Below are 15,157 nucleotides of genomic sequence, written 5' to 3'. Positions count from 1 at the left end.
AATTTTTTATGGCTTATGAAACACTCAATTCTCATTTAATTGACATGAAACCAACACTATGAATTAAGTAAATGATTCCTATTTAGCTTTATTAACTTCCATGTATTCATTGATGCTGATACTTCATAAACACTTTAACATGCTTTTAAATGATAATGTTGATTCTTGTTAAGAATTCATATTTTAACTGCTTATGAAACAATCAATTCTCAATTAATTGTCCACCGATTTTACATATTTAACTGAAAACATTTTTTTCAGATTGCAGTGCAGCAGTTCACTCAAGGCTTGCTGAGACAGGAATTTGCATTCATACCACTTGGGAAAGTGTCAACATCTTATTTTGAAAATACAATAGAAGATATCGATAATAATATTGGATTAATGCAATGTGTGTGTAATGGTTATTGATCATAATTGATAGCAACTTAATATTAGTGAAACAAACAATTAGTATCATGAAACCAAGACCAATGAATTGAGTAAATGATTCTTATTTAGGATTATTAACTTCCAAGTATTTCATTTAAGCTGATACTCATAAAAACTATAAAACATGTTTTTTATATAATAATTTTAACGTATATTACAAATTCAAATTTTTATGGCTTATGAAACACTCAATTCTCAATTAGTCTCTTGAATTCTTGACCACTAGAAAGAAAATATGTTCTTATTTAGCAATAATTACTTTCATACATTACATTTAGCCAATGTTTTATAACTCTATAAAAACATGTTTTAATATAAAATTTTGACGTATTTATGAATTCCTATTTTAAATTTTTTATAGAACAGTCAAGTCATATGTTAATCTCTTAAAACCCTGACCACTAGATAGAGAAAATGGATCTGATTTAGCATTAATTACATCATACATTACATTAAAGCCAATGGTCTCATAAACTCTATAAAACATGTTTTTTATTATAATTTGACGTATATTACAAATTCAATTTTTTATGGCTAATGAACACTCAATTCTCAATGAGTATCATTGAAACTTTTGACCACTAGAAAGAGAGAATGGATCTGATTTAGCATATTACTTCTATGTATTTCATTGATACTGCTACTCCATAAACACTATAAGACATGCTGTTATATGATAATTTTAACGTATATTACAAATTCAAATTTTTATGGATTATGAAACACTCAATTCTCAATTGAGGATCTTGAAACTTTGACCACTAGAAAGAGAAAATGGATCTGATTTAGCATTAATTACTTCATACATAACATTTAAGCCATTGTTTCATAAACTCTATAAAACATGTTTTTATATGATTAATTTAATGTATATTACAAATTCAAATTTTTTATGGCTTATGAAACACTCAATTCTCAATTGAGGATCTTGAAACATTGACCACTAGAAAGAGAAAATGGATCTGATTTAGCATTAATTACTTTCATACATAACATTTAAGCCATTGTTTCATAAACTATATAAAACATGTTTTATATGATAATTTTGACGTATATTATGAATTCCTATTTTAAATTTTTTATAGAACAGTCAAGTCCTATGTTAATCTCTTAAAACCCTGACCACTAGATAGAGAAAATGGATCTGATTTATCATTAATTACATTCATACATTACATTAAAGCCAATGTTTCATAAACTCTATAAAACATGTTTTTTTTATTATAATTTTGACGTATATTACAAATTCAAATTTTTTATGGCTTATGAAACACTCAATTCTCAATTGAGTATCTTGAAACTTTGACCACTAGAAAGAGAAAATGGATCTGATTTAGCATTAATTACTTTCATACATAACATTTAAGCCATTATTTCATAAACTATATAAAACATGTTTTAATATGATTAATTTATTGTATATTACAAATTCAAATTTTTTATGGCTTATGAAACACTCAATACTCAATTGAGGATCTTGAAACATTGACCACTAGAAACAGAAAATGGATCTGATTTAGCATTAATTACTTTCATACATAACATTTAAGCCATTGTTCATAAACTCTATAAAACATGTTTTTATATGATAATTTTGACGTATATTATGAATTCCTATTTAAATTTTTTATACAACAGTCAAGTCATATGTTAATCTCAAAACCCTGACCACTAGATAGAGAAAATGGATCTGATTTATCATTAATTACATTCATACATTACATTAAAGCCAATATTTCATAAACACTATAAGACATGCTTTTATATGATAATTTTAACGTATATTACTAATTCAAATTTTTTATGGCTTATGAAACACTCAATTCTCAATTGAGGATCTTGAAACTTTGACCACTAGAAAGAGAAAATGGATCTGATTTAGCATTATTTACTTCTATGTATTTCATTGATACTGATACTTCATAAACACTATAAGACATGCTGTTATATGATAATTTTAACGTATATTACAAATTCAAATTTTTTATGGCTTATGAAACACTCAATTCTCATTTAATTGACATGAAACCAACACCATTGAATTAAGTAAATGATTCCTATTTAGCTTTATTAACTTCCATGTATTTCATTGATGCTGATACTTCATAAACACTTTAAACATGCTTTTAAATGATAATGTTGATTCTTGTTAAGAATTCATATTTTTAACTGCTTATGAAACAATCAATTCTCAATTAATTCTCCACCGATTTTACATATTTAACTGAAAACATTTTTTTCAGATTGCAGTGCAGCAGTTCACTCAAGGCTTGCTGAGACAGGAATTTGCATTCATACCACTTTGGGAAAGTGTCAACATCTTATTTTGAAAATACAATAGAAGATATCGATAATAATATTGGATTAATGCAATGTGTGTGTAATGGTTATTGATCATAATTGATAGCAACTTAATATTAGTGAAACAAACAATTAGTATCATGAAACCAAGACCAATGAATTGAGTAAATGATTCTTATTTAGGATTATTAACTTCCAAGTATTTCATTTAAGCTGATACCTCATAAACACTATAAAACTTGTTTTTATATAATAATTTTAACGTATATTACAAATTCAAATTTTTTATGGCTTATGAAACACTCAATTCTCAATTTAGTATCTTGAAACTTTGACCACTAGAAAGAGAAAATGGATCTGATTTAGCATTATTTACTTCTATGTATTTCATTGATACTGCTACTCCATAAACACTATAAGACATGCTGTTATATGATAATTTTAACGTATATTACAAATTCAAATTTTTTATGGCTTATGAAACACTCAATTCTCAATTGAGGATCTTGAAACTTTGACCACTAGAAAGAGAAAATGGATCTGATTTAGCATTAATTACTTTCATACATAACATTTAAGCCATTGTTTCATAAACTCTATAAAACATGTTTTTATATCATAAGTTTAACGTATATTACAAATTCAAATTTTTTATGGCTTATGAAACACTCAATTCTCAATTGAGTATCTTGAAACTTTGACCACTAGAAAGAGAAAATGGATCTGATTTAGCATTAATTACTTTCATACATTACATTTAAGCCAATGTTTTATAAACTCTATAAAACATGTTTTTGTATAATAATTTTGACGTATATTATGAATTCCTATTTTAAATTTTTTATAGAACAGTCAAGTCATATGTTAATCTCTTAAAACCCTGACCACTAGATAGAGAAAATGGATCTGATTTAGCATTAATTACATTCATACATTACATTAAAGCCAATGTCTCATAAACTCTATAAAACATGTTTTTTTATTATAATTTTGACGTATATTACAAATTCAAATTTTTTATGGCTAATGAAACACTCAATTCTCAATTGAGTATCTTAAAACTTTGACCACTAGAAAGAGAAAATGGATCTGATTTAGCATTAATTACTTTCATACATAACATTTAAGCCATTGTTTCATAAACTCTATAAAACATGTTTTTATATGATTAATTTAATGTATATTACAAATTCAAATTTTTTATGGCTTATGAAACACTCAATTCTCAATTGAGGATCTTGAAACATTGACCACTAGAAAGAGAAAATGGATCTGATTTAGCATTAATTACTTTCATACATAACATTTAAGCCATTGTTTCATAAACTATATAAAACATGTTTTTATATGATAATTTTGACGTATATTATGAATTCCTATTTTAAATTTTTTATAGAACAGTCAAGTCCTATGTTAATCTCTTAAAACCCTGACCACTAGATAGAGAAAATGGATCTGATTTATCATTAATTACATTCATACATTACATTAAAGCCAATGTTTCATAAACTCTATAAAACATGTTTTTTTATTATAATTTTGACGTATATTACAAATTCAAATTTTTTATGGCTTATGAAACACTCAATTCTCAATTGAGTATCTTGAAACTTTGACCACTAGAAAGAGAAAATGGATCTGATTTAGCATTAATTACTTTCATACATAACATTTAAGCCATTATTTCATAAACTATATAAAACATGTTTTTATATGATTAATTTATTGTATATTACAAATTCAAATTTTTTATGGCTTATGAAACACTCAATACTCAATTGAGGATCTTGAAACATTGACCACTAGAAACAGAAAATGGATCTGATTTAGCATTAATTACTTTCATACATAACATTTAAGCCATTGTTTCATAAACTCTATAAAACATGTTTTTATATGATTAATTTAATGTATATTATGAATTCCTATTTTAAATTTTTTATACAACAGTCAAGTCATATGTTAATCTCTTAAAACCCTGACCACTAGATAGAGAAAATGGATCTGATTTATTATTAATTACATTCATACATTACATTAAAGCCAATGTTTCATAAACACTATAAGACATGCTTTTGTATGATAATTTTAACGTTTATTACAAATTCAAATTTTTTATGGCTTATGAAACACTCAATTCTCAATTAAGGATCTTGAAACGTTGACCACTAGAAACAGAAAATGGATCTGATTTAGCATTAATTACTTTCATACATAACATTTAAGCCATTGTTTCATAAACTCTATAAAACATGTTTTTATATGATAATTTTAACGTATATTACAAATTCATTTTTTTAATTGCTTATAAAATACTCAATTCTCATGTTAGTATCTTGAAACCTTCACCACTAGAAAGAGAATATGTTTCTTATTTAGCATTAATTACTTTCATACATTACATTTAAGCCAATACTTCATAAACACTATAAAACATGTTTTTATATGGTAAATTTGGCGTATTTTACAAATTCATTTTTTTAATTGCTTATAAAATACTCAATTCTCATGTTAGTATCTTGAAACCTTCACCACTAGAATGAGAATATGTTTCTTATTTAGCATTAATTACTTTCATACATTACATTTAAGCCAATGTTTCATAAACTCTATAAAACATGTTTTTATATGGTAAATTTGACGTATTTAACAAATTCATTTTTTTAATTGCTTATAAAATACTCAATTCTCATGTTAGTATCTTTAAACCTTGACCACTAGATTGAGAAAATAGTTCTAATTTAGCATTAATAACTATCATACATTTCATTTATGCCAATGTTTCATAAACTCTATAAAACTTGTTTTTATATGATAATTTTGGAGTATATTAAAAATTCAAATTTTTTATGGCTTATGAAACACTCAATTCTCATTTAATTGACATGAAACCAACACCATTGAATTAAGTAAATGATTCCTATTTAGCTTTATTAACTTCCATGTATTTCATTGATGCTGATACTTCATAAACACTATAAACATGCTTTTAAATGATAATGTTGATTCTTGTTAAGAATTCATATTTTTAACTGCTTATGAAACAATCAATTCTCAATTTATTCTCCACCGATTTTACATATTTAACTGAAAACATTTTTTTCAGATTGCAGTGCAGCAGTTCACTCAAGGCTTGCTGAGACAGGAATTTGCATTCATACCACTTTGGGAAAGTGTCAACATCTTATTTTGAAAATACAATAGAAGATATCGATAATAATATTGGATTAATGCAATGTGTGTGTAATGGTTATTGATCATAATTGATAGCAACTTAATATTAGTGAAACAAACAATTAGTATCATGAAACCAAGACCAATGAATTGAGTAAATGATTCTTATTTAGGATTATTAACTTCCAAGTATTTCATTTAAGCTGATACCTCATAAACACTATAAAACTTGTTTTTATATAATAATTTTAACGTATATTACAAATTCAAATTTTTTATGGCTTATGAAACACTCAATTCTCAATTTAGTTTCTTGAATTCTTGACCACTAGAAAGAAAATATGTTTCTTATTTAGCAATAATTACTTTCATACATTACATTTTAGCCAATGTTTTATAAACTCTATAAAACATGTTTTTATATAATAATTTTGACGTATATTATGAATTCCTATTTTAAATTTTTTATAGAACAGTCAAGTCATATGTTAATCTCTTAAAACCCTGACCACTAGATAGAGAAAATGGATCTGATTTAGCATTAATTACATTCATACATTACATTAAAGCCAATGTCTCATAAACTCTATAAAACATGTTTTTTATTATAATTTTGACGTATATTACAAATTCAAATTTTTTATGGCTAATGAAACACTCAATTCTCAATTGAGTATCTTGAAACTTTGACCACTAGAAAGAGAAAATGGATCTGATTTAGCATTAATTACTTTCATACATAACATTTAAGCCATTATTTCATAAACTATATAAAACATGTTTTTATATGATTAATTTATTGTATATTACAAATTCAAATTTTTTATGGCTTATGAAACACTCAATACTCAATTGAGGATCTTGAAACATTGACCACTAGAAACAGAAAATGGATCTGATTTAGCATTAATTACTTTCATACATAACATTTAAGCCATTGTTTCATAAACTCTATAAAACATGTTTTTATATGATTAATTTAATGTATATTATGAATTCCTATTTTAAATTTTTTATACAACAGTCAAGTCATATGTTAATCTCTTAAAACCCTGACCACTAGATAGAGAAAATGGATCTGATTTATTATTAATTACATTCATACATTACATTAAAGCCAATGTTTCATAAACACTATAAGACATGCTTTTGTATGATAATTTTAACGTTTATTACAAATTCAAATTTTTTATGGCTTATGAAACACTCAATTCTCAATTAAGGATCTTGAAACGTTGACCACTAGAAACAGAAAATGGATCTGATTTAGCATTAATTACTTTCATACATAACATTTAAGCCATTGTTTCATAAACTCTATAAAACATGTTTTTATATGATAATTTTAACGTATATTACAAATTCATTTTTTTAATTGCTTATAAAATACTCAATTCTCATGTTAGTATCTTGAAACCTTCACCACTAGAAAGAGAATATGTTTCTTATTTAGCATTAATTACTTTCATACATTACATTTAAGCCAATACTTCATAAACACTATAAAACATGTTTTTATATGGTAAATTTGGCGTATTTTACAAATTCATTTTTTTAATTGCTTATAAAATACTCAATTCTCATGTTAGTATCTTGAAACCTTCACCACTAGAAAGAGAATATGTTTCTTATTTAGCATTAATTACTTTCATACATTACATTTAAGCCAATGTTTCATAAACTCTATAAAACATGTTTTTATATGGTAAATTTGACGTATTTAACAAATTCATTTTTTTAATTGCTTATAAAATACTCAATTCTCATGTTAGTATCTTTAAACCTTGACCACTAGATTGAGAAAATAGTTCTAATTTAGCATTAATAACTATCATACATTTCATTTATGCCAATGTTTCATAAACTCTATAAAACTTGTTTTTATATGATAATTTTGGAGTATATTAAAAATTCAAATTTTTTATGGCTTATGAAACACTCAATTCTCATTTAATTGACATGAAACCAACACCATTGAATTAAGTAAATGATTCCTATTTAGCTTTATTAACTTCCATGTATTTCATTGATGCTGATACTTCATAAACACTATAAACATGCTTTTAAATGATAATGTTGATTCTTGTTAAGAATTCATATTTTTAACTGCTTATGAAACAATCAATTCTCAATTTATTCTCCACCGATTTTACATATTTAACTGAAAACATTTTTTTCAGATTGCAGTGCAGCAGTTCACTCAAGGCTTGCTGAGACAGGAATTTGCATTCATACCACTTTGGGAAAGTGTCAACATCTTATTTTGAAAATACAATAGAAGATATCGATAATAATATTGGATTAATGCAATGTGTGTGTAATGGTTATTGATCATAATTGATAGCAACTTAATATTAGTGAAACAAACAATTAGTATCATGAAACCAAGACCAATGAATTGAGTAAATGATTCTTATTTAGGATTATTAACTTCCAAGTATTTCATTTAAGCTGATACCTCATAAACACTATAAAACTTGTTTTTATATAATAATTTTAACGTATATTACAAATTCAAATTTTTTATGGCTTATGAAACACTCAATTCTCAATTTAGTCTCTTGAATTCTTGACCACTAGAAAGAAAATATGTTTCTTATTTAGCAATAATTACTTTCATACATTACATTTTAGCCAATGTTTTATAAACTCTATAAAACATGTTTTTATATAATAATTTTGACGTATATTATGAATTCCTATTTTAAATTTTTTATAGAACAGTCAAGTCATATGTTAATCTCTTAAAACCCTGACCACTAGATAGAGAAAATGGATCTGATTTAGCATTAATTACATTCATACATTACATTAAAGCCAATGTCTCATAAACTCTATAAAACATGTTTTTTTATTATAATTTTGACGTATATTACAAATTCAAATTTTTTATGGCTAATGAAACACTCAATTCTCAATTGAGTATCTTGAAACTTTGACCACTAGAAAGAGAAAATGGATCTGATTTAGCATTATTTACTTCTATGTATTTCATTGATACTGATACTCCATAAACACTATAAGACATGCTGTTATATGATAATTTTAACGTATATTACAAATTCAAATTTTTTATGGCTTATGAAACACTCAATTCTCAATTGAGGATCTTGAAACTTTGACCACTAGAAAGAGAAAATGGATCTGATTTAGCATTATTTACTTCTATGTATTTCATTGATACTGATACTTCATAAACACTATAAGACATGCTGTTATATGATAATTTTAACGTATATTACAAATTCAAATTTTTTATGGCTTATGAAACACTCAATTCTCAATTGAGGATCTTGAAACTTTGACCACTAGAAAGAGAAAATGGATCTGATTTAGCATTAATTACTTTCATACATAACATTTAAGCCATTGTTTCATAAACTCTATAAAACATGTTTTTATATGATTAATTTAATGTATATTATGAATTCCTATTTTAAATTTTTTATAGAACTGTCAAGTCATATGTTAATCTCTTAAAACCCTGACCACTAGATAGAGAAAATGGATCTGATTTAGCATTAATTACTTTCATACATAACATTTAAGCCATTGTTTCATAAACTCTATAAAACATGTTTTTATATGATAATTTTAACGTATATTACAAATTCAAATTTTTTATGGCTTATGAAACACTCAATTCTCAATTAATTGACATGAAACCAACACCATTGAATTAAGTAAATGATTCCTATTTAGCTTTGTAACTTCCATGTATTTCATTGATGCTGATACTTCATAAACACTATAAACATGCTTTTATATGATAATTTTAACGTAAATTACAAATTCAAATTTTTTATGGCTTATGAAATACTGAATTCTCAATTTAGTCTTTTGAAACCTTGACCACTAGAAAGAAAATATGTTTCTTATTTAGCATTAATTTCTCTCATACATTTCATTTGAGCCAATACTTCATAAACACTATAAAACATGTTTTTATATGGTAGTTTTGGCGTATTTTACAAATTCATTTTTTTAATTGCTTATTAAATACTCAATTCTCATGTTAGTATCTTGAAACCTTCACTACTAGAAAGAGAATATGTTTCTTATTTAGCAATAATTACTTTCATACATTACATTTAAGCCAATGTTTCATAAACTCTATAAAACATGTTTTATATGATAATTTTAATGTAATTTACAAATTCAAATTTTTTATGGCTTATTAAATACTCAATTCTCATGTTAGTACCTTGAAACCTTGACCACTAGAAAGAAAATATGTTTCTTATTTAGCATTAATTACTCTCATACATTACATTTAAGCCAATGTTCATAAACTCTATAAAACATGTTTTTATATGATAATTTTAATGTAAATTACAAATTCAAATTTTTTAATTGCTTATAAAATACTCAATTCTCATGTTAGTACCTTGAAACCTTGACCACTAGATTGAGAAAATGGTTCTAATTTAGCATTAATTACTCTCATACATTACATTTAAGCCAATGTTTCATAAACTCTATAAAACATGTTTTTATATGGTAAATTGACGTATTTTACAAATTCATTTTTTTAATTGCTTATGAAATACTGAATTCTCAATTTAGTCTTTTGAAACCTTGACCACTAGAAAGAAAATATGTTTCTTATTTAGCATTAATTACTCTCATACATTTCATTTGAGCCAATACTTCATAAACACTATAAAACATGTTTTATATGGTAGATTTGGCGTATTTCAAAAATTCATTTTTTTAATTGCTTATTAAATACTCAATTCTCATGTTAGTATCTTGAAACCTTCACTACTAGAAAGAGAATATGTTTCTTATTTAGCAATAATTACTTTCATACATTACATTTAAGCCAATGTTTCATAAACTCTATAAAACATGTTATTATATGATAATTTGGAGTATATTAAAAATTCAAATTTTTTATGGCTTATGAAACACTCAATTCTCAATTAATTGACATGAAACCAACACCATTAAATTATGTAAATGATTCTTATTTAACTTTATTAACTTCCATGTAATTCATTGATGCTGATACTTCATAAACACTGTAAACATGCTTTTAAATGATAATTTTGACTCGTGTTTTAAATTCATATTTTAAACTGATTATGAAACACTCATTTCTCAATTAATTCTCCACCAATCTTACAAATTTAACTGACTACATTTTTTCAGATTGCAGTGCAGCAGTTCACCCAAGGCTTGCTGAGACAGAAATTTGCATTCATACCACTTTGGGAAAGTATCAACATCTTATTTTGAAAAAAAACTAGAAGATACTGATAATAATATTGGATTTATGCAATGTGTGTGTGTAATGGTTATTGAATATAATTGATAATAAATTATTAGTTGTGAAACAATTGTTATTTGTTATATATATGAATAAAAGATTAGTAAACACTTTTAGCTTTTAATTTTTATTCTTCTTATTTACCTATGCTATAAAAATCATTTATTTAGACTATATATAAATGATAATTTTGACAAAAATTACAAATTCACATTTTCAACTGTTTATAGAAGAATTAATCATTAAGTCGATATTAACACCAACAGAGGGCGGGAGGTTCCCCATACCATGGTCGACGGCTGACCTGCCACAGGAAGAATCTAGTTGCTTGTGAGCCGTTCACCGTTCCACTGGTCTCCGGAGTGGGGCGGTATATTTATTAGGCTTTTGACCGCATGTCTTGTACATTTACGAAAGAATATTTATAATATCAACGAATTGTTCATATTTTACGCCCGAAGTTAACACAAGTCAGTGTCCTGATCCTCGACCAATGCATTAAGAAAATGATTTAAATTTATCATTGAAAAATTATCATCAAATTCATATGGAAAAGGGGTATTTTTCAGTTATTGTACAAGTGTATTCTTTTTTAAAAGTACAAAACATTCTGTTAATTTGTACAATCTTTTATGGCTTATCATAATTATTATTGTTATCATCTGTTTATGCTTAAATTTCGTATCTTTTTACAGTTTTACATTCGTACTTGTGTTAAAGTTTCAACTGTAAATAGTTTTCAATTATTTTGTATTAAAAATGAAGGTTGTCTGTTAGTTTTTGTTTTGTTTGTTTCAATTTCTAAATTATCCAGTGTTGTCCACGCACTAGTTGTTATAGAATTATTTTCGTTCTCCTTATGGTGTGTAGTAGTGACAATTGGATTAAGTAAATGATTCTTTTTTAGCATTATTAACTTCCATGTAATTCATTGATGCTGATACTTCATAAACACTATAAACATGCTTTTAAATGACAATTTTGACTCGTGTTATAAATTCATATTTTAAACTGCTTATGAAACACTCAATTCTCAATTAATTCTCCACTAATTTTACATATTTAACTGACTACATTTTTTTCAGATTGCAGAGCAGCAGTTCAATCAAGGCTTGCTGAGACAGGAATTTGCATTTATACCACTTTGGAAAATACCAACATCTTATTTTGAAAATAAACTAGAAGATATTGATAATAATATTGGATTTATGCAATGTGTGTGTAATGGTTATTGAATATAATTGATAGCAAATTAATACTAGTGAAACAAAAAATTAGTATCATGAAACCAAGACCAATGAATTAAGTTAATGATTCTTATTTAGCATTATTAACTTCCATGTATTTTTGTTGATGCTGATACTTCATAAACTCTATAAAACATGTTTTTGTATAATAATTTTGACGTAAATTACAAATTCAAATTTTTTATGGCTTATGAAATACTGAATTCTCAATTTAGTCTTTTGAAACCTTGACCACTAGAAAGAAAATATGTTTCTTATTTAGCATTAATTACTCTCATACATTTCATTTGAGCCAATACTTCATAAACACTATAAAACATGTTTTTTTATGGTAGATTTGGCGTATTTTACAAATTCATTTTTTTAATTGCTTATTAAATACTCAATTCTCATGTTAGTATCTTGAAACCTTCACTACTAGAAAGAGAATATGTTTCTTATTTAGCAATAATTACTTTCTACATTACATTTAAGCCAATGTTTCATAAACTCTATAAAACATGTTTTTATATGATAATTTTAATGTAAATTACAAATTCAAATTTTTTATGGCTTATAAAATACTCAATTCTCATGTTAGTACCTTGAAACCTTGACCACTAGATTGAGAAAATGGTTCTAATTTAGCATTAATTACTCTCATACATTAAATTTAAGCCAATGTTTCATAAACTCTATAAAACATGTTTTTATATGGTAAATTTGACGTATTTTACAAATTCATTTTTTTAATGCTTATAAAATACTCAATTCTCATGTTAGTACCTTGAAACCTTGACCACTAGATTGAGAAAATGGTTCTAATTTAGCATTAATTACTCTCATACATTACATTTAAGCCAATGTTTCATAAACTCTATAAAACATGTATTATATTAATAATTTTGGAGTATATTAAAAATTCAAAGTTTTTATGGCTTATGAAACACTCAATTCTCAATTAATTGACATGAAACCAACACCATTAAATTATGTAAATGATTCTTATTTTAACTTTATTAACTTCCATGTAATTCATTGATGCTGATACTTCATAAACACTGTAAACATGCTTTTAAATGATAATTTTGACTCGTGTTTTAAATTCATATTTTAAACTGATTATGAAACACTCATTTCTCAATTAATTCTCCACCAATCTTACAAATTTAACTGACTACATTTTTTCAGATTGCAGTGCAGCAGTTCACCCAAGGCTTGCTGAGACAGAAATTTGCATTCATACCACTTTGGGAAAGTATCAACATCTTATTTTGAAAAAAAACTAGAAGATACTGATAATAATATTGGATTTATGCAATGTGGTGTGTAATGGTTATTGAATATAATTGATAATAAATTATTAGTTGTGAAACAATTGTTATTTGTTATATATATGAAATAAAAGATTAGTAACACTTTAGCTTTTAATTTTTATCTTCTTATTTACCTATGCTATAAAAATCATTTATTTAGACTATATATAAATGATAATTTTGACAAAAATTACAAATTCACATTTTCAACTGTTTATAGAAGAATTAATCATTAAGTCGATATTAACACCAACAGAGGGCGGGAGGTTCCCCATACCATGGTCGACGGCTGACCTGCCACAGGAAGAATCTAGTTGCTTGTGAGCCGTTCACCGTTCCACTGGTCTCCGGAGTGGGGCGGTATATTTATTAGGCTTTTGACCGCATGTCTTGTACATTTACGAAAGAATATTTATATATCAACGAATTGTTCATATTTTACGCCGAAGTTAACACAAGTCAGTGTCCTGATCCTCGACCAATGCATTAAGAAAATGATTTAATTTATCATTGAAAAATTATCATCAATTCATATGGAAAAGGGGTATTTTTCAGTTATTGTACAAGTGTATTCTTTTTAAAAGTACAAAACATTCTGTTAATTGTAAATCTTTATGGCTTATATAATTATTATTTGTTATCATCTGTTTATGCTTAAATTCGTATCTTTTTACAGTTTTAATTCGTACTTGTGTTAAGTTTCCAACTTGTAAATAGTTTCAATTATTTTGTATTAAAAATGAAGGTTGTCTGTTAGTTTTTGTTTGTGTTGTTTCAATTTCTAAATATCCAGTGTTGTCCACGCACTAGTTGTTATAGAATTATTTTCGTTCTCCTTATGGTGTGTAGTAGTGACAATTGGATTAAGTAAATGATTCTTTTTTAGCATTATTAACTTCCATGTAATTCATTGATGCTGATACTTCATAAACACTATAAACATGCTTTTAAATGACAATTTTGACTCGTGTTATAAATTCATATTTTAAACTGCTTATGAAACACTCAATTCTCAATTAATTCTCCACTAATTTTACATATTTAACTGACTACATTTTTTTCAGATTGCAGTGCAGCAGTTCAATCAAGGCTTGCTGAGACAGGAATTTGCATTCATACCACTTTGGGAAAGTATCAACATCTTATTTTGAAAATAAACTAGAAGATATTGATAATAATATTGGATTTATGCAATGTGTGTGTAATGGTTATTGAATATAATTGATAGCAAATTAATACTAGTGAAACAAAAAATTAGTATCATGAAACCAAGACCAATGAATTAAGTAAATGATTTTATTTAGCATTATTAACTTCCATGTATTTTTGTTGATGCTGATACTTCATAAACACTATAAAACATGTTTTTATATAATAATTTTGACGTAAATTACAAATTCAAATTTTTTATGGTTATGAAATATGAATTCTCAATT

Source organism: Rhopalosiphum maidis, chromosome 3 (assembly GCF_003676215.2).
Source record: "Rhopalosiphum maidis isolate BTI-1 chromosome 3, ASM367621v3, whole genome shotgun sequence".
Taxonomy (NCBI): Eukaryota; Metazoa; Arthropoda; class Insecta; order Hemiptera; family Aphididae; genus Rhopalosiphum; species Rhopalosiphum maidis.
This window is presented reverse-complemented; position numbering follows the sequence as displayed.